At 36.0% G+C, this 27,141-nt stretch overlaps 1 pseudogene; it reads right to left on the bottom strand.

Annotated features, from left to right (window-relative positions):
- LOC149191472 (1-phosphatidylinositol-3-phosphate 5-kinase FAB1B-like) overlaps nt 1-27,141 on the bottom strand; it is a 167,508-nt pseudogene that overhangs the window by 21,232 nt on the left and 119,135 nt on the right.

Below are 27,141 nucleotides of genomic sequence, written 5' to 3'. Positions count from 1 at the left end.
CATTGGTCTTTGCACCATTGCTGTTCGGCGGTATTGAATGCTTTTGACTGTGATTTGAGAGCTAGGATGGGCTTACTCCTCTTGATTTGACTTTCTGGGGGGCTCATCAATGTTCAAGTGCTTCGAGCCCCTAAAAATCTTCGACGGATACTCTTTGGCTCTCCTTCCTCCTCTGATACTCTTTGGCAATAAATTGATGTTGTTCTGCCGTGCTGTGGGTCTTATTCACAATTTAATGGCCGCTGCTCGGCCTCTGTTTCCTTTAAAACTGCTTTCTGCTCCTTCTGGCAAGCTTCGTGAAGAAAAATGGGTCATTCGGCGCCTTTCGGGCTTGCTGGGGGCCGCAGAATAAAAAGATTCCCTGAAGATTCCCCATTCAGGCCCAAAAAATCTAGCGATGAGCGATTTGCGAAACTGCCTCAGAATCGAATTCCGGGGCTCCGAAGTGCGATTTTCGCCTCTGCGCGCAAAAAAGTTGATGATGACATCAGCATGACGTCAACATGATGTGACGCTGTACGGCGGGTGATGTCAGCATGATGTCAGCAGGACGACGTGGCGAGGTGACGTCAGCATGACGTCATCATGTACCGATGATGACATGGCAGGGACACGTGGCAGTGACGTGGCAGGAGGCCATGCAGGCAGGTGACTCGACATGGTGACTGGGCAAAGGGGGTGACGCAAGCAGTGACTGGGCAGAGGGTGACGTAAGCGGTGTGACGTCATGTGTGGTAAATGGTTTTGTGGCGCACTACTTTTTGAGGATGGTGGTTTCGTGAGGGGGCGCTCCACCACAGCCCGGAGCTTGATGCGGGGCGGGAGTACGACGGCAATACCGCCCATCTCCCAGACGCTAAAGCTCGGGCGGTTCGGGGGTGGGGTGGCCCGCCCACCGTTGATCTGTGGGGCAGGCGATCCAACGGTTGGCGGTAGGTGCGAGGCGGCGGGAGGTTAGGACGGGAATATACGCAGTATATTCCGTTTTTAATATAGTGCGACGGGGGTAAAAACTATAAGTTTAGTGGGTTATGGGATCATAAACAGGCGGAGTATGTTTTTTGCACTCAGGGCTTAGGGTAAGGGGTAAAGTATGGGTTTTGAGCGTGGGTTTTTAGCAATTTACGCCCAAAATCTTAGGATATGGGCAAAAGTGGCTTTTTGAGGGTTTTAGGGCTAGGGGAGAGGTTATTAATCTGGCCAGGTGTCGGATTAATCCCTGTTATGACTCGGATGGGCTAAAGACAACCCCATATGGACTGTGATTCCCCGGACTTATAGGAAATATGGCTATTTTGCCAGGGAGGGGGTATTTGCATAGGGGAGTTTTATATACATGATTTTAATAAGGAAAGGGAAAAACTGATAGGGAGTTATATAATAAAGTTAATAGTTAATATGGAGATGAAAAGAGGGCGCTAAGGTATGAGACCTTAGGCTTTGTTGGAGAAAAGAAGGCTCACAGATGATGAGTGAGCAGTCCTTGATTAAAGCAAATCCTTACCAAGGCGAATGTCATGGAAATGATGAAACTGAGAGGCTCAAGTAGATCTTGACCTCTTGGGGGATGTTAGTAAGTGACTTGGGGGAAATGAGAAGAAGGGGAGGTTAGTGAATTCCAGCTTGAGTGCCTCCTTTGAATGCAAAACTGCCTGATAACTGTGATAAAAAATGGAATACAGCAGTGGCATTTGGACCAGGATACTTTCATGGCATCTTCATTGGCTTGTTCTGGAAATATGGAACACTGCAGCCTACAAAGTATGACATATTTGGCATGTGAAAATGTCAATCATGAAAAATGAATACCTGCTGCAGCAGGAGGCTAACACATTGCACTTTAACATGCTCTATGGCTTTGTTCCTGAGCATGAGCTACTTCCACTACAATATGCACTAAGGCTCCAACTAGAACTCTCCTTCTTACTCCACCTACAATATAGAGCAATCAATAACATGATCAACATCCTTTATATACCTCTTAAATAATGAAATATGGAAAAGATCATGAACTTTCGTTGTTGGAGGAAGTGCAAGTTGATAGGCCACTGGTCCAATCCTCTCAAGGATCTCATGCCAACTTCGTACATGATCCAATCCTCAAAGAGCTCTTCTTGGGCTTCATGTGCAAATACACATGCTCCCTAAACTGAAACTCAAATACCTTGTTCCAATTTGCATAACTCTTCTATCTATCCTATGCTACCTTTAGATTCTTCTTTATAACTTAGATTTCCTATTCCATGTCTGCCAACATATCTAGTGCAAATAAGTACCCTGTTCACTAGATCACTCCAGCTGATGGGAGTATTACAACTTCGTCCATATAATGGCTCAAAAGGACTCATCCTCAATGACTCTTGAAAACCATTGTTGTTTGAGAACTCAACCAATGGAATATACTCCTCTTGTATCATTTTCTGGTGCATCATGTACATCCTTAGCATATCCTCCAAGATCCTATTGACCCTCTCTATCTGTCCATCTGTCTGATGATGATAAGTTATACTAAAGGCCAACTCTATAACCAAACCTACAAATAGCTCCTTCTAGAACTTGGAAGTGAGATTTGCATCCTTGTCTCACACAATATTCTTTGGAACACCATGTAATCTCACTATCCTTCGAATGAGAACCTATGTTACCTAACTGGCTGAATATGTAGTCTTCACTAGAATGAAGTGAGATACCTTTATCAACCTCTTAACCATGACAATAATAGAATCATGTTGTCTAACTTTCCTTGGAAGAACTGTAATGAAATCCATGGAAATGACCTCCCATGTCCATTCTAGAATCGCAATAGGATGTAGTAGACCACTTGGATGCTTACATTTTTCCTTTACCTGCTAAAAATCTAAACATCTAGCCACGAACTCTATCATTTGCTTCTTCACATTTGGCCAATAGTAGAACATCTTCACTATTGTCAATGTATTCTGATATCTTGGGTGACCTGAGTATGGCTTGATGTGAAACTCACTTAAGATAAGTTTCTTGATCTCACTACAATTCAGTACATATATCATGTACCTAAAGCTCACAAAACCATCTACTGTGAGATGATAGTCTGCATCCAGATAACCTATACCTATACTCGTACTTGTTTGTACCTATATCTCCACCTGTACCTATTCATGTACTTGTACATACACCCACACCTATGCATGTACCTACACCTATAATGTGTTGTAACCTATGCATGATCTCAATTTAATTGTCATCTTGTTGTCCTGCTTGCAAGATCCTATCCTGTAACTCTGTTCCATAAGATCTCAAAATATGATTTACATGTACCTTCCTGCTAATAGCATCCATAACCCGGTTCTCCTTTTGTTTAATGTATCTGATCTCAAAGTCGAACTCACTGAGGGTGGCCAACCATCTAGCTTGTCTAGCATTTAGATTTGGCTAGTCAAATAAATACCTCAATCCATTGTGGTCGTTCATCAATATAACCTCCTGCCAAGAAGATAATGCCTCCACATCTTCAATCCATATGTGATCGTTACTAGATGAAGATCATGCATTGGGTAGTTCTTCTCGTTCTCATTCATTTTTTTTGACTCATAGCACACTACCTATCCTTATTGCATGAGAACTCCACCAAGTCCTCTCTTACAAGTATATGTACACACTACAAACTCCTTGTCTAGATATGTAATATTTAACACTAGTGCATGTGTCAACAACTGCTTGAGCTACTCAAAACTAGCTACACATTCTTCCATCCATTCGAAATTCTTACCTTTCCTCTACAATGACGTCATAGGATATGAAATGTGTGAGAAGTTCCTGATGAACCTCTTGTAGTAACCTACCAATCCCATCAATTATCTCACCTCATCCACATTCTTAGGAGTTGCCCACTCCATGATGGCCCTTATCGTTTTTGGATCTTCTCCTATGCCTTGCTTGGAAATGACATGCCCCAAGTAATGTACCTCAGTTTGAAAGAAGTTTTAGTTGCGAAGATTAGCATACAATTGATGCTCTCTTAGCAATCTCAACACTGTTGTTAAATTCTCAACATGTTCTTCCTCATTTTTAGAATATACCAGTATGTCATCAATGAATACAATAAGAAACTTGTCCAAATAGGGACACAACATAGTATTCATCAAACACATAAATGTAGTTGGAGCATTTGTCAAACTAAATGGAACTACAACAAACTCATAATGCCCATACCTGGTCCTGAAGTCATGAGGATATCCTTTTCCTTGATGTGTACCTGATGGTATCCCAATCTCAATTCGATCTTAGAGAACACTGATACTCCCTTCAACTGATCAAACAAACATCGATCCTCGATAATGGGTACCTGTTCTTGATCGTTACCTTGTTCAAGTACTTGTAATCAATGCACAAGCTGAGAGTACCATATTTCATCTTTATGAACAACACTGGGGCACCCCAAGGTGATACTCTTGGCCGAATGTATCCATTGTCAAACATCTCCTTTAACTACAACTTCAACTCTACCAACTTAGGTGTGTTCATCCAATAAGGTGCCTTTGATGCCAGAGTTTCCCCTGGCACCAACTCGATAGAAACGTTTATCTGCCTTTGAGGTGGCAACTCTATAATGTCCTCAGGAAATACATCCTGAAACTATTGTAGAACTAGGTATCTGCTCAAAAACATCTACATCCCCAACTTCCTTACGTTTGTCACTAGAAATGTGCACTGCAAACATCACAAAACCATTTCTAAAACTACACTTAGCTTGCATAGCAGTAACCATCCTCACTGATGTAGGCTTCTTCTTCCCCTAAAAATTTCTCTTTTCCCCACTATCATCCACGCACTCAATGGCCTTGTCAAAGAAATCCACTTTGGTCTTGTGAAGGTACAACCAATCCATACCCAAAATCATAATATATGAACCAAATGGAAGTACATTTAAATGTGTTGTTGTGAGCATACAATTTAACTTAAATGTACAAGCTTTGACTCAATGGTGAACTCTCTTTTTTGTACTTGTGCTCAGCTGCACCAACTAAGATTATGCATGCACTAAGCTTTCTCAAACCACACTTATCCACCATGGCAAGACTAATATAACTATAGTTAGATCCAAGATCAATCAAAATAGAGACAACTTGATCACAAAGCTTACCGTCCATCTCAATGATAGATTCCTGATTATCCTCCAGCCTGTTGTTCACAACTGTATAGATACGAGGAACATTATGACCAACATGACCAATTGTATGTGCCTCCTAAGAACTGTATATCTTGAATCTACCACCACTTTGATACTGCAGACAATCCCTCTTATGATGATCCTTACCACATATCCCACACTGCAATGGTTCCCTACCACCACCTCTAGCCTACTACTCTCCATGTCCTTTCATAGTTATATTAAACCTATTTTAAGGAACTACATTTTCTTTCTCACTTGAATCTATAGGTATTCCTCACTTTGGTGGCCATTTTCCTTTAGCTTTTTCATTTCTTTTCAAGTCACGCTTAGGCTCAACATTGCGCTGCAAATACTCATAACAATTTTTCAAATTTCGGATGGACTCCTCCAACGATCTAGGCTCATTGAACTTAATCCCATCTCTGTAAGATATTGGCATTCCACTAATGAATATCTAAATGTTGGCCTTCTCCTCCTTGAGGTAAGGCACATATCTCAACAACTCCAAGAACCTGCTAGTATACTCATCATCTATCATGGAACCCATTCACAGTTCATAAAACGCCTTAGCTCTGCCATCAAAGTATCTTTCCGACAAATACTTATTCTTGATGAGCCTCTCAAACTCATGCCGAATCAAATAATCCTCATGTATACCTTTAAAATTCTTCACATCTTCCCACCAAATATCTGCTTTACCTTTGAGATTGAAAGTGATTATCTTTGCTTTCATATTTTCTGAATAATCATGCAATCTGAATAATTTCCTCATGCCAAGCAACCATGCCTCTGCATCCTGTGATTTCTTCATCTCTCCATCAAAGGTAGGTGGATTTTATTTCTTAAAATCATCCGGAAAGTATCCCCTCTCACACCTCATGTGAGGATGATAACGATGAGGATCATGATGCATGTCTTAACCAAAACTAGAATAGTACATGTGTCCATCACCTCTCCTATTTAGAGTGTCCAACATCCTTCCATCTCTAATCGTTTCATCTTTGTCTCACCTGTGACCACCGAAAGACATGCTTCCATATGCCCCATTAGTTTTTTTCTCCTACTCATGGCTGATCCGAAGTGGTCCCTGTTACTGTAATTCTGACAAACTCTGAAGTAGTATTGCATTAACCTCTGCTTGCTTCTATTGTGCATGCAAGTGTTTTTAATTATCCTCGTTACAACTCCTTATTTATTCCTTCAAGCTTATAAATGTATTTTACAAATTAGAAGAGTTCCCAACACTACGTTTCTCATCTGATCCATTGGAATTTTTTTGTAGTCTACCATCTTACTAGCAATTTGATCTTTCTCCTGAAAGGCATACTATGTCAGCTAAACCAAATCACAATAAACCAACATACCTTAGCATAGTTCAAGGATGATATATCATCTACCAGATCATCAAATTAGCATGAAATATGTATAACATAATCATAACAACATATAGACATATGATACATAAGCATGTAACCATGTAACCATCAGTCTAGCTAAAGTCGAGTCATCAATGCATGACCATATCAACTACACACATACCATGACTACATGCATGACAAAAACAACGATAACACCAATGTATACTTGACCACATGAGAACATTAACATGCACAATCAATGCATAATCAACCACACACACGCATGAATGCAAATGATTAAGCATGAATGACGATACTTGTAACCAAACTACAAGAATGATACATGTATCCAAGCATGCAAGGATGTAACCAAACATATGAGATTGTAACCAAGCATACAACATGACACATGTAAGTGACATATAACAACATGTAACCAGTCATACACATGAAAATTGTTGGGCCTTGAATATGCCCATCTTTACATCGTACAATATCACCATTCATAACCTAAATTTATGTACTTTTACACTCATTTCATATCATAATTCGACAACTTGCTACCAATTCATATCCTACACTTCGTGGTTGATTATCATTACTTTTGTTAGCATTTCTATGATTATATATGATTTTTTCTTGATTTATTAATGGCGGTTTTTATAAGTTCATTTTTCACAGGGTTCCATTGCCGAAATTCCTCACAAGTCAATTAAACTAGTTGCTGCAGGTTAAGTATGAAATGCATAATTCCTATAGGTGAAAATATGAAATTTGTGATCAAATGAAAAAGAATTTGGACATTCTAAGACTTGTATCATCTTCAAAATACCCTCTTTCAGGTAACCCAGAAACCGTTTGTCAAAATTCATCACCAAGAAGAAATTATGGTCAAAACAATTCTTAAGTACAGAATTAGTGCCAGAATACTCTGCTTAAGTACAAAATCACTGAACGGTGAATGGTTTTGGTCCTAAACAGGTTCAGATCTGAACGGTTGGGAGTCATCCATATGGGACAGAGACGATTGGTTCAGCTCATTTCATGTTCCAGAAGATTCTTATTTAGTTTAACTCCAACGCTTTTCTACTATCCAAAGCCTTGATCCACTCCTTGCTTTATTTGCCATAACCACCTCTATGATTTGTTACAATAGTTGAATTGTATAAAGTTGTACATAGGCAGCAACAACAAGGAGGATGAACAATACAAATCTATATGGTGTGTTTCACAGGTTGAATTGACATATGTATATTTTTATGCACAGAGGAGCTAGGGATTACTCTTAAGAAATTTTTGTTACAAAGAGGCTACACTCAGGAATTCTTATGTATTTGTTTTGCTAAACTGTAATACAAATTCTTGATTCAGAATTTAATTATCTGCGAGTATGATGGTTTCTTTTGATTTTTAAGGATTTAACTTAGGCTTTCTCTGGGAGTGGCAATGGTCCACCACCACCTAGAAGCAAGTCCCACCATTAGCATAGACTGTAGGAAGTGTGTTTACGGCAATTTGGAAATTTACATTTCGTTTTGAAGCTCTTTTCTAAATAAGATTTCAGATTTCCTATATTTCGTACTTAAGCCACAGCTTTGATTAAAGGAAAATGTTAATTAATATTTTTCATGCATGGATGATTCCATAATCACATTTCTATAGTTTAGAAAACTTAAAATGACACTCTCCAATTTCAAACAAATTTCAAAATAAATAATAATCATGTTATGAGCTTAATATATTGACTCTCGGATTATGTCTTTGTTATTTAAAACCATGTACACTTAACAATAAAACAGATTTCTTGTGAAATCATAGAGGTGGACTGTTATGCATTAATGTAAGTCATGTATTTTAGGATATATTTGAGTTGTCATTTAAATCCCTTTTGAATTGAAGTGTGTTGAATTAGGCATTGATTTAAATTGTCATTTAGTTTCCTTTTCTTTCGGAATTAGATGTGTGAATTAGATAGGATTAAAAAGTTAGTTTGAAATTCTCTTTAGCTTGTCTTATTTGCCCAGGGAATTGAAATTAGTTTTGTTTGGATTGAGATTGCTTAGATTAAGATTGACATCGTTTTTGGAATAGAATTAGTTTCGTTTAAAATTAAAATTGTTTTGATTGGAATTGGTTACTTGGATTGCGATTTCCATTTAATTTCTTGAAGATTTATTTGAATTGTAGTAAATAGAAAGTTGGTTATTTGTTTTAATTCGTAGGAAACTTTAATTAGATTTATTTATGTTCATCATTAGACAAATTAAATTAGAAACAATAATTATGTACTTAAACAGTAAATTGATTTCATACTCTAGTTTAGGCTAGATGCTCTAATCCTGCATTACCTGTGCTTGTGCCTTTAAGTATTATTACCTCGTATTGATAATTTAATGTTGGAATTATAACACATATAATTTTCCCCAACATTTTTGGAGCCGTTGTCGGGGACATGCTAAAGGGATTAGAGCATAGTTTCTTTCACAAATTTTTAGTGTGATCTTAGTTATAGGGCAACTAGAGTGCGGAGATGACAGTAAGACGTGAATGAAGAGCCACACATCTGCTTTGGTTTGGGGTCACTCCAAAGTTTGGTTGTCTAAGTAAGAGAGGATTTCAAGTTTGGTAAGTTTTATTGCAATGAGCAATTTTTATTCATTTAGATAAAAAAATTAATCTCTTTAAAGACAAAACATTTCCGGGGTGTTGTAAGAACCCATTTGTACTAATCTATGTTGCAAGATAGGGATCATCAACCAACAGGAGAAATTCAAGAATGATTGAGAGCTTGAAGAATGCCCCCCAAAGAACTTTTTGAAATCTTAGCAATAGCTAGGGTATTTGCTTCTCAGGAAGAGTTCATCTTGACCACATTCAGAAAATTATCTATCTCTCCACAACCAAGAAAAGATTTGGAAGTATCCCTTGATTCCTCTTTCCTATCTACCAAGGAGATTGAGAACTCATGTACCAAATCCAATGGGGAGCATCCTGTTGAACCTAACATCAAGGAAGTTTCACCATGTCCATCAGCAAACCTTGTATGCATTCAAGAGACCAATTACCCAAGTTTGACTAGCATGACTGAGGATGACTTTTAGAGTGGTCCAAATAAAGAAAGGGGCCAATACCACTAGGATTACATCAAGAATTGGTTCCAGATCACAATCCAGTAAAAGTACCACACTCATCTTCAAGTACTCTTTGTATCACATCTTTCAATGCTCCTGATTTTCCATGCTCATGTATATTCTAAATTTTATATGTTAAATTTGAGTATGAATATATCCTTGTACCCGATCCACACATGGCTTCATTGTAAGTTATCTTTCACTTGAAGGAGAACATATTTTATCTATTATAGTGGGAAATTTAGTATTGTAAATAAATAAATGAAAATAGTAAAGAGAAAAATAAGTCCTTTTGTGAAAACCAGCGTGTCTGGCACAATTGAGCACAGATTTTTCTTGAAAACCAAGTAACTAGCGGGTAAGGTTCCCAGTAAAGTTTTTAAATTTGTATAAGTTCTTCAAATCATGTATATTTCAAGTCATTATGTTTTCATTTGATTTGGTTGATGTGGTATCCCTTAAGGCCAACCTGCCAACAAGCCTTGTCCCATCGACATCAAAAAATTATCTAGGACCAAGTTTAGGGTTAGATAAGGTACCTAGGAGCCTGTATGCCTCAATGGTAGGTATCCTTGTCATCTAATAAGAAAATGCATCAACGTTTCTTGGTCGATGAATTCTGCAGTCCTTTTGACTTCTATAAATCCATTCATGGCTAGTAGAATGTATTTAGTGCCTTGATTCCCATTGACATTAAAAGTGGGTTATCTCGCATTGGTTAATGCCCCTCCTCAATGGTTGGTAATCTAATGATTCTTGCTTATGTTCAACATCGACACCATTTATTAACATATTCAAGATCATATGTGGGTGTGTAGCAATTGAAGACTATATGGTTTTGTGATCTCAACACAGATTTGCAGTAGTTTGGATTTTTGTATCAACATTTCCATTTTCATTTGTAGTAGTACATGCATTTCAGTAAAGGCTTCCATATAGCAACATAGACATTCATTTGCAGCAGAAGTCACCTTTCCTCAGTTGTTTGGGGACATACAACTCCTCGGGCATGGGGGAGAAGGGGACCTTCAGTTCATCCTTCATCCTTCTTCAATAGACCAGATCAGTAGTCACATCAGCTTCAACGAGTCCATCTTTCACATCATTCTGCACCACCAAGCACATCAATGATAAAGGTAAAACTTGAGGTAAATTTGGCTTAAGATTCTCTAATTCATTTTAAGGTTTAAGAAACTTAATGATTGACTGCTTCTTATTCCATGCATTTTATCTTCCATAAGCCATTTTCCTTTTGTTTTCCTTCCATTCATTACACATATAATTTGACCATGTTAAAAGAAAAATCCTTATGGTGTATTAATAAAAGCAGTCTCTATAATTTTCTTCTCCTCCCATGATAAGAATCATTCTATTCAGAGGATGAAGTTATTACTGCCATGAAATGATGAAAGAAACCGCTTATAAGCATTGGTATTATAATGACAGAGTATGCAAGCACCTATTCACCCATTCACCATCTCCATGACCACCTCATTTCATCCATCATCTCTCCCTCATCCATCACTTTCTTCTCCTCAATTTGTATTGCTTAGTAAATTAGTGTGGTATATTAAATGTGAAGAGTGGTGCTGCAGAAGAACCAACACCTCCAAATATTCAAGAGTGTTTCTTCACAAGAACTAGCACCTCCATGTATTCAAACAATGTTGTAACACAAGAACCAACATTTGCAAAGCAATGTCAAGAATTTTTCAATGAGCAAGGGATATTTTTCATGAGGACATTCAAACCCTCAGGCATGGAGGGATGTTGGTCCTAGAATATGCCCATCTTTCCATTTCACAATATCACCATTCATAACCTAAATTTTTATACTTTTACATTCGTTTCATATCATAATTTGAGAACTTTCTACCAATTCATATCCTACACTTCGTGGTTGATTATCATTAGTTTTCTTATCTTTTATATGATAAGAGATGATTTTGTCATGATTTAATAATGATGATTTTTCTAAGTGCATTTGTCACAGGGTTCCATTGCTGAAATTCCTCACAAGTTAATTAAACTTGATGCTACATGTTAAGGATGGAATGTGGAATTCCTATAGGTGAAAATATCAAATTTGTTATCACATGAACAGGAATATCAACATTCTGAGACTTGGATCGTGTTCAAAATACCATCTTTCGGGTAACTCAAAAACTATTTGTTAAAATTCATCAGCAAGTGCAAATTATGGTCAAAACAATTATTAAGGATAGAATCAGTGCCAAAATACTCTGCTTAAGTACATAATTATTGAACGGTGAACGGTTTCGGGCCTGAACGATTGTGGCTCAGTCATGCAAGATAGCGATAATTGGTCTAGTTCATTGCATGTTCCAAAATATTCTTATTTAGTTTAACTCACATGCTTTTCTACTATCCAAAGCTTGATCCACTCCTTGCTTTATTTTCCAAAACCACCTCTATGATTTTTTATAAACCCTGAATTGTATAAATCTGTACGTAGGCAGAAACAACAAGGGGGCTGAATGATACAAATTTGTATGGTGTGTTGCACAGGTTGAATTGACATATGTATATTTTTATGCACGGAGGAGCTAGGGAATACTGTTAAGCAATTTCTGTTACAAAGAGGTTGCGCTTAGGAATTCTGATGTATTTGTTTTTTTGAACTGTAATACAAATTCTTGATTCAACATTTAATTATCTATGAGTATGATGGTTTCCTATGATTTTTAAGGCATTGATTTAACTTAGACTTGCTCTGGGAGTGGCAAGGGCCCACCACCACCTAGAAGCAAGTCTCGCCATTAGCATAGACTGTAGGAAATGTGTTTACTGCAATTTGCAAATTTACATTTCGTTTTGAAGTTGTTTTCTAAATAAGATTTCAGATTTCCTATATTCCATACTTAAACCACTGCTCTGATTTCCTTTGATTTTGGAAGAACATATTGTCTCGAAACCTTTGCGAACAAAAGGACAATGTTAATTAATATTTGTTGTGCATGGATGATTCCATAATCACATTTCTACAGTTTAGAACACTTAAAACGATGCTCTCCAATTTCAAATGAATTTCAAAACAAATAATAATCATGTTATGAGCTTAATCTATTGATTCTTGGATTCTGTCTTTGTTATTTAAAACCATGTACACTTAACAATAAAACAAATTTCTTGTGAAATCGTAGAGGTGGAATGTTATGCATTAATGTAAGTCATGTATTTTAGGATAGATTTGAGTTGTCATTTAAATCCCCTTTGAATTGAAGTGTGTTGAATTAGGCATTGATTTATATTGTCATTTATTTTCCTTTTCTTACAGAATTAGATGTGTGAATTAGATAGGATTAAAAATTTAGTTTAAAATTCTCTTTAGCTTGTCTTATTTTCCCGGGGAATTGAAATAAGTTTTGTTTGGATTGAGATTTTTTAGATTAAGGTTGACATAATTTTTGGAATAGAATTAGTTTCATTTAAAATTAAAATTGTTTTGATTGGAATTGGTTACTTGGATTGTGATTTCCATTTAATTTCTTGAAGCTTTATTTGAATTGTAGTAAATAGAAAGTTGTTTATTTGTTTTAGTTTGTAGGAAACTTTAATTAGATTTATTTATGTTCATCATTAGACAAACTAAATTGGAAATGGTAATTCTGTAATTAAACAATAAACTGATTTCATACTAGAGTTTAGGCTAGATACTCTAATGTTGTGTTACCTGCGCTTGTTCCTCTAGGTCTTACGACCTTGGATTGATAATTTAACGTTGGAATTATAACGCATATAATTTTCCCCAAAAAAAATATGCTTCACACAATGACGTCCTTATCCCCATGGAAAAATCACTATGACCATGACCAACACCATGCATATGAAACAACCACATAGACCACAAGGATTAATGACACATGTGCAATCGACATGAATGCATGAAAAACAAATCCACCTAGGGAGAGCACAACCACACTCTGTTACCAATTTGTAACCACCCTCCTCCCACATCTACCCAAGTAACTGACCAACCGGGGTAAACATGTGACGAGAGAGGCCACTATGAAGGGATTCAACCTCCTTGGTGACCTTCAGGAAATGGAATTGACGAAACACATCAGCCATGCCTTCCACATCATCAAAAACACCCCCAGGAGACATCTCACCCACTCAGACATCCTTCTTATGGGTCCCACTGATATTTTAGACCTCCTGACCTTTTGATGCTCACATGCTATGGGCATGCTAGCGTCTAGGGTCCTCTAGATGCTCTTAGAGGCATAGAAGCGAGCATCTAGGGAATTTTCCTAGTAGACCTATGCTAGCGTCCATGGATTTCAAGGCACTTTTTTAACCCGGAATTCTGGCCATAGCCTAGAACTTGTTATAACTTTTAGAGTCAATCAAAGACATGATGAAAAAACTAATAAACAAAAAATAAACCTCAGGATTAGGCTTGGCCATCCCCAACCGGGACTAACATTCTGTAAAATACTTGGCACCAATGCGACCTACAGGTCTAGGATACAAGACAGAGCATGAATGACTAAAAAATATTATGAAAACCATGTAAATAAAAGAAATAAAATAGCCATTAAATTGACATATAAACAGTTGAAAAATAAAGAGAACTTAGCTTTCAATAATCATAGGAAAATCTGAGCAGGTTCGGGACTTCCACGTACCACCTGACAATAGACATGGCTAAACCAACTATTTCTTTTAGCCAGTCACCCCTATGCCATATTCCAATCATGAATGTGGGATCTCACGGATAAACCAATCCAAAATAACTAAGGGAATGTAGAGATTAAACCACCTCCACTGTCACCAAACCTTTATCACACCAAAATTGATGCTCCAATAACAACCAAACTAAACTTGGAATGCCATCTAGAATCCATCATTATCGTTGAGGAATTTTTCGTCTCCTTGTCTCTCAGGCTTTACCGCAATCCAATCCCGTACCACTATGCCCTAAACCAAGACTAGTCTCTTAGGATTTACCGCAACCCAAACCTGGATCACTAGGCCCTAAACTGAGACTTCTCCCTTGGACTTTACTGTGTATCCCCGCAAAACTAGTCAAGGGATTCCTAGGCCTTTGGGAATGAACCTGGAGACCACCTTGCCTCCGGATTCTGAAATCCATTTGGAAAACCAAAGCTCAAAACCAAGATAAAAATCCCAACATACCATGGCATCCAAAAAAAGGTAAGGCTAGGCTGAAAACCACTATCATAACCCGGAAAAACAATGCCATTGAAAGAAAGAGAACCATATAGAAACATGCAAATCCATGCATGTCAAAACCAGCTAGGAAATCACACATGAAATATGTTATCTACAAGTATTCCTACTGAAACTTCCTGATCATGTTCTTCCTTCCTTGATCCTTGCTTTCTTTTCCTTCCTTGATCCAAAGCTAGAGTGCTCTAAGAAAACTCTAAGTGACCAAGAGTGAGAGAGAGAGAGAGAGAATAATGAGAAAGGTCCAAACTTGAACTAACAAAAGGTTACAAACTGATCCTTAGAAGCATTTTTATTAATGAAGCCTCTATTTAATTCATTTTCCATTATTTTCCTTCATTTTCCTCCTCACATGTAGCGTGTGACCTTTCACCTTACTTTTCTCCTAATTTCCATTTTTTTCATAAATAATTGTGCCAAAAATGCCTTTTCTCCTTTTAATTCCTTTTCCTTAGCCTTTTTCAATTTCCTTAGCATTAAACACATCTAGTGATTCCCACTAGGATATCTTTGCCCAACGTTCAACTTGGAATAAGTCTCCCTTACCCATTGTCTTATTTTTGCCTTTATTAACTTTTATTACATGAAATTTTCACGAGGGTTGTTACAAATGCTCACACTGTTTCTTGATAGCTGTTAGCTCCAACTAACAACCATGCATAGTTCTAGAGCATGACTACAAAACATGGACACAAAGTGAGCATGGAGACCAAAATCCAATCTACCTTAATGGAAAAAAACAAGAAATCAAAACTTACTTACAATATACCAACCATTGAAAGGATAAAAACATGAAAGCAAACGTTTTGATACTTCTCAAAGGACAAAAAAATCATATCACCTTCAATGATAAATTTAGAAACCTTTTGAGTTCATAAAAAGGTGTTAATACACTCAAATTTAGTTGGTTGGTGTTGCGAGTGGGAACACACTAGGGTCTTGGGTTGAAAACCCCAACAGTGTGGAAGGAAAACATTAGTAAGAAATGCTCAGACAAACAATCTAAATGCTTATACTACTGAACTGGGAAGAAGTGACCTTACCCGGAGGTCCTACGTTTGGGTAGATCCCATAGGGTTCAAAACCTCTACTTCCTCCAATGCCTTTGAAACCTGTAAATTATAACAGTAACATAAAGCATATTCATGATATATACGTTAGATCATATAAGCAAATGAACAATTACACATTAATATAAGATTTATAAAAAAATCACAACATGTATCAATGCATAAACACGATAAATACCAGGAACAGAACAACTTTTCTTTATTGATGTAAGCTACAAGAAGGATGGAAAAATACAACCTGAGTCTTACTCCAGCTCCAAGCGAAACCTTGCTCCAGATCCGTCATGTCCCAGCCTCAGCAAGCTTCCTCCATCAACATACACAAGTATATCACAAGAGGGATCAAGGATATCTCAAAAGAGGAAACAAGAGTTTCCTAAAGCTTGGGGAGTGCAGGAGACACAAGGATTTTGTCAGACTCAATCACGGATCAATCAACTATAATATCAATATCTCCTCTCTTCTCCCCTTTAGGCCTTCCCATGGAGGTTTATTTATACTTCTCCAAATTAGTGTTTTTTTTTTTTTTTCAGTTGGGAAGCAGTTGGGCCACAGGCTATAGTAGGTGGGTAATAGGAAAAACCCATAAGATCCACTTGAAATGTAGGAGATTTATTATTTTTAAGTGTTTTAAAACATGTAGGTGGGTTAGGTATATGCTGACCCAGGTGTACATGCTTTTAACATAGGGAAAAGTTCCGTATAGGAAATAAAACATTGTTTTTTAGATTTTGGACCAAGTCTAGAAAGCAACGGTTTCCCTAGGTCGTAACCAGAGCATCACATCTACCAAGAGTGGTAAATGGTGCTATAACAGATGCCTCTTAATATATGAGGTTAGAAGGGGTACATGATGATGGAAATGTATTAAGTGTATAGAAGGAATCATGTCGAGACCGAGGAGGAGTTCACCAGAATTCAGCTTACCAAGCCAGTGAAAGAGATCAGAAAGAAACTGTTGTCTGAGGTGGGCATACCCATGCCCAAAGATATTAAAGAATGTCTACATGTCAAGTAAAAAAGTAGATCCAATATGCATACAAGTATAAAGGAACTCAAAATACATAATGGATCATCTGATCATATCCAAATAAGTACATGTCTGAATATCACATATAAAGAACTGATCAATTATGCTGAAGTATGAAGGTGATCATTGAAGTCATAAAGCTGATCCAAAAAGTACCAAGTGAAATGGTGGAATAAATGGTACTACACTGCAATTTGGGTGCCAACATATAGGATGTCACTGTAAGGAACTACAACATATAAGGTGGATGGTGTCAACTAGCCAAAACATGAGCAACTGACAAGTGAACCAAGAAATGCTGATGCAAACCCAAGGTCTTCACCAACCACCGTGGTACATTTCTACACAATGGGAATAAATGATCTGAAATCGACCATGTGAGAAATCATTTTATTACCAGTCATTGATGTATACTGTTAACAAATACGAGACTACTCACCGATAATGATGATGAGAACCAAGGTATTGAGTACAATCTAACAAGTGTGAATAAATGAGATGTAGTCGAACACTTTGAAGAATCTATCGATCAAGAAACAATGATGTTTTCCCATTGTTGATAGCGAAAGAGTCTGCTATTGATGAATGCAAACCCTAAGGTACTGCCAAATGGACTCTAGATCTTGTTCCCAGAGCAATGAGCTGAAGTCAATGGGAAAATGTCGCTAGAAGGAAGGCATTAAGGCATCCTTCATCAATTTAGCATGAGTGTAACCCATAGGCCAATAATGTGGAAGGAATTGGATGAATAAATATGTATTAACCCAACCGAAGCACATTTTCAGTGTGCACAAGATGTAGCTAGCGCACTGTTGGGCAATTTAATTGTATGTTAAATCCCTGTCATTTAATTTGCCAACCCGAGGGTTTTGTAAACTTAGAAGAAAACCAAAATATATGGGATCTCAGATAAAACTGGTGTAGGAAGTTTGTTTAGAATGGAAATGAATATTACAAATCTAAACTATCATATCTATTTTATGAAAGCATAAAAATGTTTGATCAATGGAATTATTTTACTTTAAAAGATAGAGAAGAGTCTCTTGTCCAAGTGTCCTGATTGTCCTTCTACAATCTTTCTATAATAACATTGCCAAACATCTAAGAAAGTAAGAAAGAAATGAAAGAAATTAAATATTGTTTTCAGTTCAGTTCTTAGCTAATGGAGAAGAGTCTCCTTTCTTAGGAGGACATGATTGCCCTTCTCACATAAAAACTAGCTACTGAAAGGAAATTAATATTCACATAAATGTAATTTAGGAAAGCATATAAGAAAGTAAATCTTGTTTCAGTTCAGTCTAGCTCATGGAGAAGAGGCTCCTAACTGAGGAGATCCTGGTTGTCCTTCTCACATAAAAAATAGCTACTGAAAGGAGATCAACCTTCAAAAAAAAAAACATGGCCATAACATGAATTCATACTGAAATTATCAACAAGTATTTATAGCAAATAAATAAGATGAACATCAGAATTATAATTAGTATATTCACAACATTACTCTACAACAAAGTGTACTTATCTCGGTATGAGGATCCTTCCATTCCTCAATGAGCACACATGAACAACTATCTTACCTTAAGAATCAAACAACACTCATAGCTCATGATTTGGAGAAAATGATATTATTCATGTTGAATGAACAATCATAAATCTGATGCTAATGAATAACTGATAATTGTTCTCTCTTTCCTTTGAAGGATACTCCTCTTATTTATACATGAATTAAGTATATCTACACAATAAATGTAGGTCCCTTAAATATCTACTAGATCCATACTTGTCTCAACTTATCCCTAAATACTACATACAAATCCCATGACACATAAAAATCTCCATGATCTTTCTCCTTGGAATATGGTCCACCTCTTGAGTTGAAATTGGAATTTGATATTGGCAGGCCACATAAGGGTGTCTTGGAAGCTTCCAAATGATCTACACATGTCATAAAACTCAAGCCACTTTTAGGTATAAGAAAATACATGCTATTTTTCTAACTTTTAATCATAAATTCACTCTAAATACATAAAATTAATAACTTTGGAAAATGTAGATGTGAACTCATGTAGTAATGATAATGTAGGTTTATGTAATGATAATGTGATGGAATGAGGTGAAAAAATGAGGATAAAGGTGAAAAATAGAATGAAAGTGAATGTTAATTTGGCGGCCCAACATACCCCCCAACTTAAATTATTGCATGTCTTCACGCAAGCTATTGCATTGATTCACTTAATCATGCTTTAATCTTTTTGCATTGTCTTGCTTTTATATCAACTTGGGTTGATATAGATTTTTTTAACTTCGCCTAATTTTCTTTTTGACAACTTTGTTCCTTTTTGCAAAGTATTATTTCTTAAAAACATTTGATTGCAACATATTATTTTGGTTGGTTCTTGTGTGACAACCAAAATTTGATTAGTATTGGTTCTTGTGTAACAATACTTTTGTTGTTTTTGTGTTGCATCAAAAGACTTTGAAAACATTTAATCAACCATTCCTTCTTTGATCATTATTTGAAAAACATGTAACGTTTAAATCATAATGCAATAGTAGTTGTTTGGAAAAAGTATGTTGGTTAGGATGACATGTGCATGAAGGACATATATGACATATGAAAGGTGATAATGGAGTATGAGTTTGAATACGAGGTATGAAAATGAACATGGTGAAACATTTTCCAAAAATTATAATTTTAGTATTAAAGGAATTGTATGATAAAATGCTAGAAAAGAACATACCTTTACTTACCTAAGTGGACAAACTATGTATATGTAGAACAGTGTAGCTTCTACTGCTGAATCATGGAATGAAGAATACAAGAATGTGATTTGTGTCTTGGTTGCATAAATGATGGATGTAGTCGTGAATGTGGATCCTTTATTGTTGTTGCTGAATCTGTTCCAAAGTATAAAATATTGTTGAATCTTCTACTGAATCATATAGTATTCATGTCGTTCCATATTGTGGCACAATTCTTTCCATGTGAATAAATGTGTCGATGTTGAACATGGAAAGAAGTCATTGGATTACCAACCATTGATGAATGTAATTAACTAATGTGAGGCAAACTCACCTTTGATGTCAATGAGTGCCAAGGTACCCAAGTACATCTTGCGAAGAGCAAATAAATGAGTTGATGTCGAGCCACTTGCAAGATCCAACAAACAAGGGACATTGATGTATTCCAATTGTTCATTGGTGAGAAGACTTGCCATTAGGGCATGCAAGCCTCAAGGTACTAATAATGACTCTAGTCTTTGTCCCAGATATGGTGTTGAGGTCGATGGGTCAAGACTTGTTGAAAGGTGGGCCTTAATGAATCTCACATCAGTCAACGAGAGTTCATACAAAATGATTGGTAGGACTATAGATACAAGATGTTATGGTCAAATAGTTTTTATGGCAAGGAAAACAAGGAAATGTAAAGAGATGGATGGTTTATTCTTGAGGAAAAAAACATGAAAAAGAAAAGAAGGCAAAAATGTATGTGACTCAGAAAAGTATCCTAGCAACTACACCAGTCATTATGGATAAGGCAATGAACCAATGGACTTTAACATGGATGACTAATGAGGCTTTGAAGGAGAAGTGTGGGTAAACATATCATGATGCAAAAGATTTATGTGTAGCGACAAATGTCACAGCATATGTAATTAACTCCTTCAAGCTTTCAATGATGAATGTGATTTCTAGAGATCATCGCTGCATGAACTTGGATCGTCACGCACCTATAAAAGCTCAGTGCAAATCCTGCATGAAAACTGTGAGAGATTTTTGAAAGACATTAAATGCAAGTATAAATGCTTGCAACGAAATAAAAAGAATTTCCCTATTGCCTTCGGGCACTGGTTCCTTTGAAGTAACTCCAAGAAAATATACATTGTTTTCAAGAGGTATGTCCATTTGCAATTTTTTTAATTTTATTTATTTGTTTTACCTTTTTTTATTGTTTTGTTGTTTTTTTTTTAATTTGTTTTTAATTGTTTTGATTTTTTTATTTTGATTTTTAATTGTTTTGATTTTTTAATCTTTTTTATTGTTTTGTTTTTTTTATTTGTTTTGTATTGTTTTGATTTTTATTTTTTATTTATTTTTAATACTAGAATTGAAAAAAAATAAAACTTATTCTCTATCAACATAAAAAAAAATTCTCCTACACAGTCAAATTGATTAGCACCATGAGCAACATCATCGAACAAGAGGCCTTTGCCATCTCCAGTTTGCCCTCATTTTCGTTATTGATCCAAATTTTTCTAAGACTAATTTCAAACGAGCAACAACCTTCAAACTCCATAGTTTCAAATGAGAAACTACTTTAAAGATTGGTTCATCAGGGGAATTGAAGTGAACAACAGAATGCTAATTCTCCATGTCGTCTAGAGGATCGAGAGTAAGTATGCTATGGCTTCTTCTTCGTGTCCCCTGTTTGAAAATGGTCACATAGATCCCGCTCCTTCTACATTTTCAGGTTTGATTTGATTTCCCTTATACAGTGAAATAGAGCATGGAGGCAATAGCCATGGTGGTGTAGTGCCCAGGTATGCATCTGCAATTATTTCTTTGGGAGAAGGTGTGAGATCGCATGTCCCACCGGGCGTGCCATATTTGCTGCCACGACATTTCTCTTTATTCAGTTCTTGAGTCAAATAAGTTACTAAATTTGTGTCCACTCCATAAAATGCCATCCGTTCGCAGAACTTGGCACAATGGTGATAAATGGAAAACGTTATGAAATTCTGTCAAGCCCATAGGCTTCATAGAAAAGCTTATGCACAAATCTGGCCACCCAGGAATGTGATTGGTTATATGTTTTACTTCAAAATCTGTCATGTAGCAATTAGATATTCATCAGTTGCGATGCTTATGTTACCTCACGTGCCATAGGACCAGAATTGCAATTATGTATGCTTAGATTCATTCAACTAGTTATGACCCTTGTTCACACTGGAAACTGTACTTAGAATCACATCGAACTGGTAACGCACTTAGAACGACCACTTCATTCCTATTCACATGGGATTGATAATTGGTTACATACAACTGGGCATGGGGAATTGGAAACTGGTCACTGAGACTTCCTGGGCACTAAAAAAAAACTGCTAACTGAAGATTGTATATCTACTGCAAGATCTCTATGAGGATAAAAAAAGAGAAATGGATTTAAACCATATTCTTTTTGATCTACTTGGGAACGGATTTAAACCATATTCTTTCTGATCTGAAACGAGTTGATCTGCCAAACAATTGTAGGCCATGTTGGAATTTGTTAACAACCGTCATTTCCATGCCGTATGAATGAATTAATGAATTGATGCAGAGAACGACGCATGGGTATTTTAAAAGCAAAACTGATCTGATTGAATTGCACTTATCTTTGGTGTTCGTGATCTTGGAGAAAGAGATCACAGGAGATCATGCGAAATCGGATTTGGAGATCACAGGAAATCTGAGAGAAATCAGTTGAGTGGTTATACATTCTACGACTTCTGGATGCCAATCCTGTCTTTGAATCTGGGACGAGCGCTTCCCTGCCCTATTCTATGGTTTTGGCTCCCTCCTTTACGACTCTCCTCTGGCTTCTAACTCGGTGAATCTATGTAGGAGATCTGCTGGATTGGAATTGCACTTTTCTTGGCGTGAGGTCTATTGCACTTAATCAAGGATCAAATCATCATCTAACTTTGCCATCTCATGCCACCAATCAAGTGCTCCTCTTCACCAAAACATCAATAGTATCCCTGAAGATCACAGTCCCTTCGGGGTGGAGGATGCGGTTTATTTCCAGAAGAATGTCATTTAAATCACACTTATCCTAGTACATTCTCATGAGACTGGCAACATGAATTAAGTCATAGGTCTAAGGGTATGTTAAAAAGCCCTCACACTAGACACGGGAGTTCTTACTCAGGCCGCAAATGCTAGCATCCTTCCATTTCATCCTTTCCCATTCTATAGTTGAAACATCAAAACGAAAATCCTGGCCTTTGTGGGAGAGAGCTAAGGAGCCACCATATGCAAGAGATGAGCAAAACCAAGCTTCCACGGAGGACCATTTTTATGGGATGGCGACTCGGGACAACTTTCGTTTTTGTTTAGACCACTTGGAAATTGTCCCAGAAGAGACAGTTATCGCGAACCAAGTAGTGCAAGCAAAATCAGACCCCATTATCGACAACACATCTCATTGACTTAAATGAATTAGAACTTCAAACAGGTGGTTTACTCATCAGGGCCCCCTTGATTCCATATTTATCACTTCATAGTCCTTAATCTTGCATTTTATATCTTGCTGACTCGACAAACTGGAAACCACCTGATTCTGCACAAACTTGTATAAAGCGAAGATGACAAGGAAGAATTCATGGCTCCAAAGCAGGCAGCAGACGAAAATCCGAATTGAAGAAGCCCTGCGCCAAGCTTTGGTGATCTAGAGGGCGCATTGCTGAGACCTTGATGTGGATTCGAGCCCAACGCCTCAGATATCAGTTAGACCGCAAATTATTATTTCTTGTAGGTTGAAAGAAGCAGAACCAGAACTGAAATCCAAAATTGAATTCCAATTAACACAATTATTTTTTACTATGTTTCATTTTTTATTATTGTTATTTTTTTCTTATAAATAAATAAAATAGTTTTATTTTGTATGGTATACAACAAATTAAATCCTATTCTTAATTTTTTTTAAATTAAAATCTTTAAAAAGAAATTAAATTTTTTTATTTATTGTTCTGTACTGTTATTAAAAAATGAAATTTGTTTTGTATTGTTCTTGTTGTTTTTCTTTTTTAAATTTGATTTATTTTCTAATGGTTTTTTTTAACTTAATTAAAATAAACAATAAAATTCCTAATTTTTTTAATTTTAGGTTAAAATCAAAATCTTTTTGAAAAAGAAATTGAATTTTATTCTTTTTTTTTTAAATTTTTATATTGTTTTAAAATCATTTTTTTTAACTAATTTAAATTTTATTCTAATCCTAAAACAATCTGGAAAATTTATTAATTTAGGAGAAATTGTTTTAGCAAATGGAGACAAGTATATTGAAAACCCTAAAAACATTTATAAAAATTCTACTTTTTGATCCTCGAGATCGTGCGAAAATGCAGATTGAAAATATCATCCTACCTACTCTATGCTAATTGAAAATTACAAACCATTACGTGTAATTAAATTTCTAGGGTAAGCATTCACACAATAGTAGTATTTCGCAATTTTAAAATGAAAATATACAAGGATGATTGAATCTAGTTTCTGTGAGTGTGATTTAATGAAATAAAAACAAAATTGATCTAACCTCCTACTTGTTTGAAACCATCGAAACCACCTTTCGATAAGGCTTTCATAGGCATGATTTCCACTTTGATTTAGATCATGCCACAACTTCTCTTCATCCTCCTCAATCTCTTGTTCAAATAATTGTTCATCATTGATATACAAGATTCTTCGAATGTTAATTCATTGTTTTCTTCTGGAGGAGTAGTTAAGCTTTTGGTCGCTGTCAAGATCTCTTCTTCGCAAGAAGAGGAGATCCTCACACTTTCTATGATTTGAGTGAGTTGTTCCAAACTTATACTCATCGTTCTTCCATATATACATATGGATTTTTATTGTGTTTTTGTTTTTTCTTTAGTGAATGGGGGTTTTTGATTTGTGTTCTATTTATATGTTTTTTATATGAGAATAAACTTAAATGAAAAATCCCAAATGCAATTAACCGTAAATAAAAATGATCCGAAATAAAAATAATTCCTAAACAATCTTCCAAACTAGCTTACATCTAAGTTTGCTTCCTTGGAAATGATGCCAAAATGTTGGGCAATTTAATTGTCTGTTAAATCCCTGTCATTTAATTTGTCAAGCCAGGGGTTTCGTAAACTTAGAAGAAAACCAAAATATATGGGACCTCAGATAAAAATGGTGTAGGAAGTTTGTTTAGAATGGAAATGCATATTACAAATCTAAACTATCAAATCTATTTTATGAAAACATAATTTTTTTTTATCAATGTAATTATTTTAATTTAAAAGATAGAGAAGAGTCTCTTGTTCAAGAGTCCTGATTGTCTTTATTGTCCTTCTAGATCCACATGAGGAACTTAAAATGAGCTTCTCCAAACCCTTCAAATCAAGGAATCCATGCCCTATTCACATAAATGATGGTCACAAATAATGAAATCTTTGACTATCAATACTTGTTGCTTGGTCCTATCATAAAAGTGCAATATCAAGAACATATACCTCTGGTAAAGAATGATCAGTTTGTTAATTGTAATACTATCACAATCATTAGGCTATCATCATTAGGCAACTTCATTGCATGAAAAACATCATAGCAAGAACTATTGGCTTTATCACTAATTTAAACTAAACTTCATGTATTGAAATTTGAAACGAAAAAAAAATAAAGTTAGTGTATTCATCTCTGAAACATTGATAGATACATGCTTTGACCCAAGCAACTGAAATTATTGATAATGTTACCTAAAATGGAAAATCAAATATGAGAAAATATATTTCAAAGCAAATGTATGAGTGTATTTTACCAAAAATAAGCATTGTATGAGTCTATTATTACCTAAAACCATCTCACAACACTCTTCCTCAACTCCAAAAAGTAATGAATAATCCATGAAATCAATTGACTGCAAACACACATTGCACACAATCATGATAATTGACTAGCTCAAGAAAAAATTGAAACTAAGATTACAATTATGGTTTCTTAAGAAACAATAAAACTATATTTACCACGAGAAATGAAGTATCATTCTATATTGCTTCGTCCAAAAGGCACTTGGCTTTATTCTCAATAAATATTGGAGTAGTTGGCATGGTCTCTAAGAGATTTTGGTCTAGAAGAACTTTGTTGTTCCCTAATGAACTTGCATTGTAATGGGAGCAACCGGAACCTTTGAGGTCATGAAACCATGTTACATTTCTTCCGAACAATAGATTTTCCATTACCATAAGTTCATCCTGATCTCTTTTCCACCTTTTTCATTATTTATAGTGACCTGAAAGATAAGCACATTATGTAGCATGCACACACACAATGAAGGAAACAAATCCTAGTAAACTCTCTAGGAGTCTGCAGAAGGTAATTCTCAAATATAACATAAAAACTAATATGAGTATCCAACCCGATAAATACCAAGGATCTTTTCCAAACATGTGGGGCTTCCAAAACATCATGAGTCATGCAGATATTTGAAATATTCCAAGGAAAACTTCATAAGGGACTCCAATTCTATTTTGGTGACTCTCTTAATAATAAATATTTCATCCAAGGATTTTGCAAAAACAAATTGCTCTTTATTCTTTGAGGTTTCCATTTCTTGCAGCGATTTAAGTCCGTATTTGTTGGACAAAACTTTTTCCTAAGCTAATCAGATTGTTTTACATAATAACGGGTTACCAAGTACTTAACTTCTATAGGAGGACCCTCATCGTGAAAGGATATTTTTGCATGTGTATTTTCTATATAATGATGAATCTAACACCCCATTCCCTTTGGAGCCATATGTGAAATATCCTCATATCCTAAACTTATCTCTTTGGCAAGAACTTTACTTGAGTCTAAGGAAAGATTTGATGGCTAAAGTGGATTTGAAACAACTCTACCCATACTAAATAAATCTACGCATTCATTTTCTTTATCCCTATCTATTTCATTTCTCTTCTCACTATTAGGTACCTTGTCATATAGGAAAGTCTAATATTCTTGAGAGCTTAGTGCATAAGCTATTATGCTTGTTGGCTCATCATCATAAACAACAATGACCATATCATTGACACCAATTGGTAAAACCAACTTACCCACTCCATTACCACCCAGATGAATTACTAATGAGACAAAAATAGGACTATATCTTATCTACGAGTCAACTCTAATAGACCCTGTTAGACTCCGTCTCATGTCAGAGATTGATTCTTCTTCAAAACCCTGTTTTGAAGAAGAAATAATTAAATGTGTTGTTTTAGATTATGTAATTTATTCTCCAGCTCTTCAAATGGCAGCAGCTTCCTCAGCTCCTATCTGCAAAAGCACAAATAGAAGAAAACAAAACATCATCAGCAATCAGAGGCAAAAAGCTATTTGGAGAAAGTCTCAGTGGAAATCCCGAACAAACTTCATTGTCATAGCTATTGAATCAAATGATTGTGCTAGCATTGGGAATGCCCTG

Source organism: Pinus tabuliformis, chromosome 2_2, assembly GCF_031772625.1.
Source record: "Pinus tabuliformis cultivar Carrire ecotype Pingquan chromosome 2_2, CPIR1, whole genome shotgun sequence".
Taxonomy (NCBI): domain Eukaryota; kingdom Viridiplantae; phylum Streptophyta; class Pinopsida; order Pinales; family Pinaceae; genus Pinus; species Pinus tabuliformis.
Note: the sequence above shows the minus strand (reverse complement) of the source record. Positions and strands in the feature narration are given on the sequence as shown.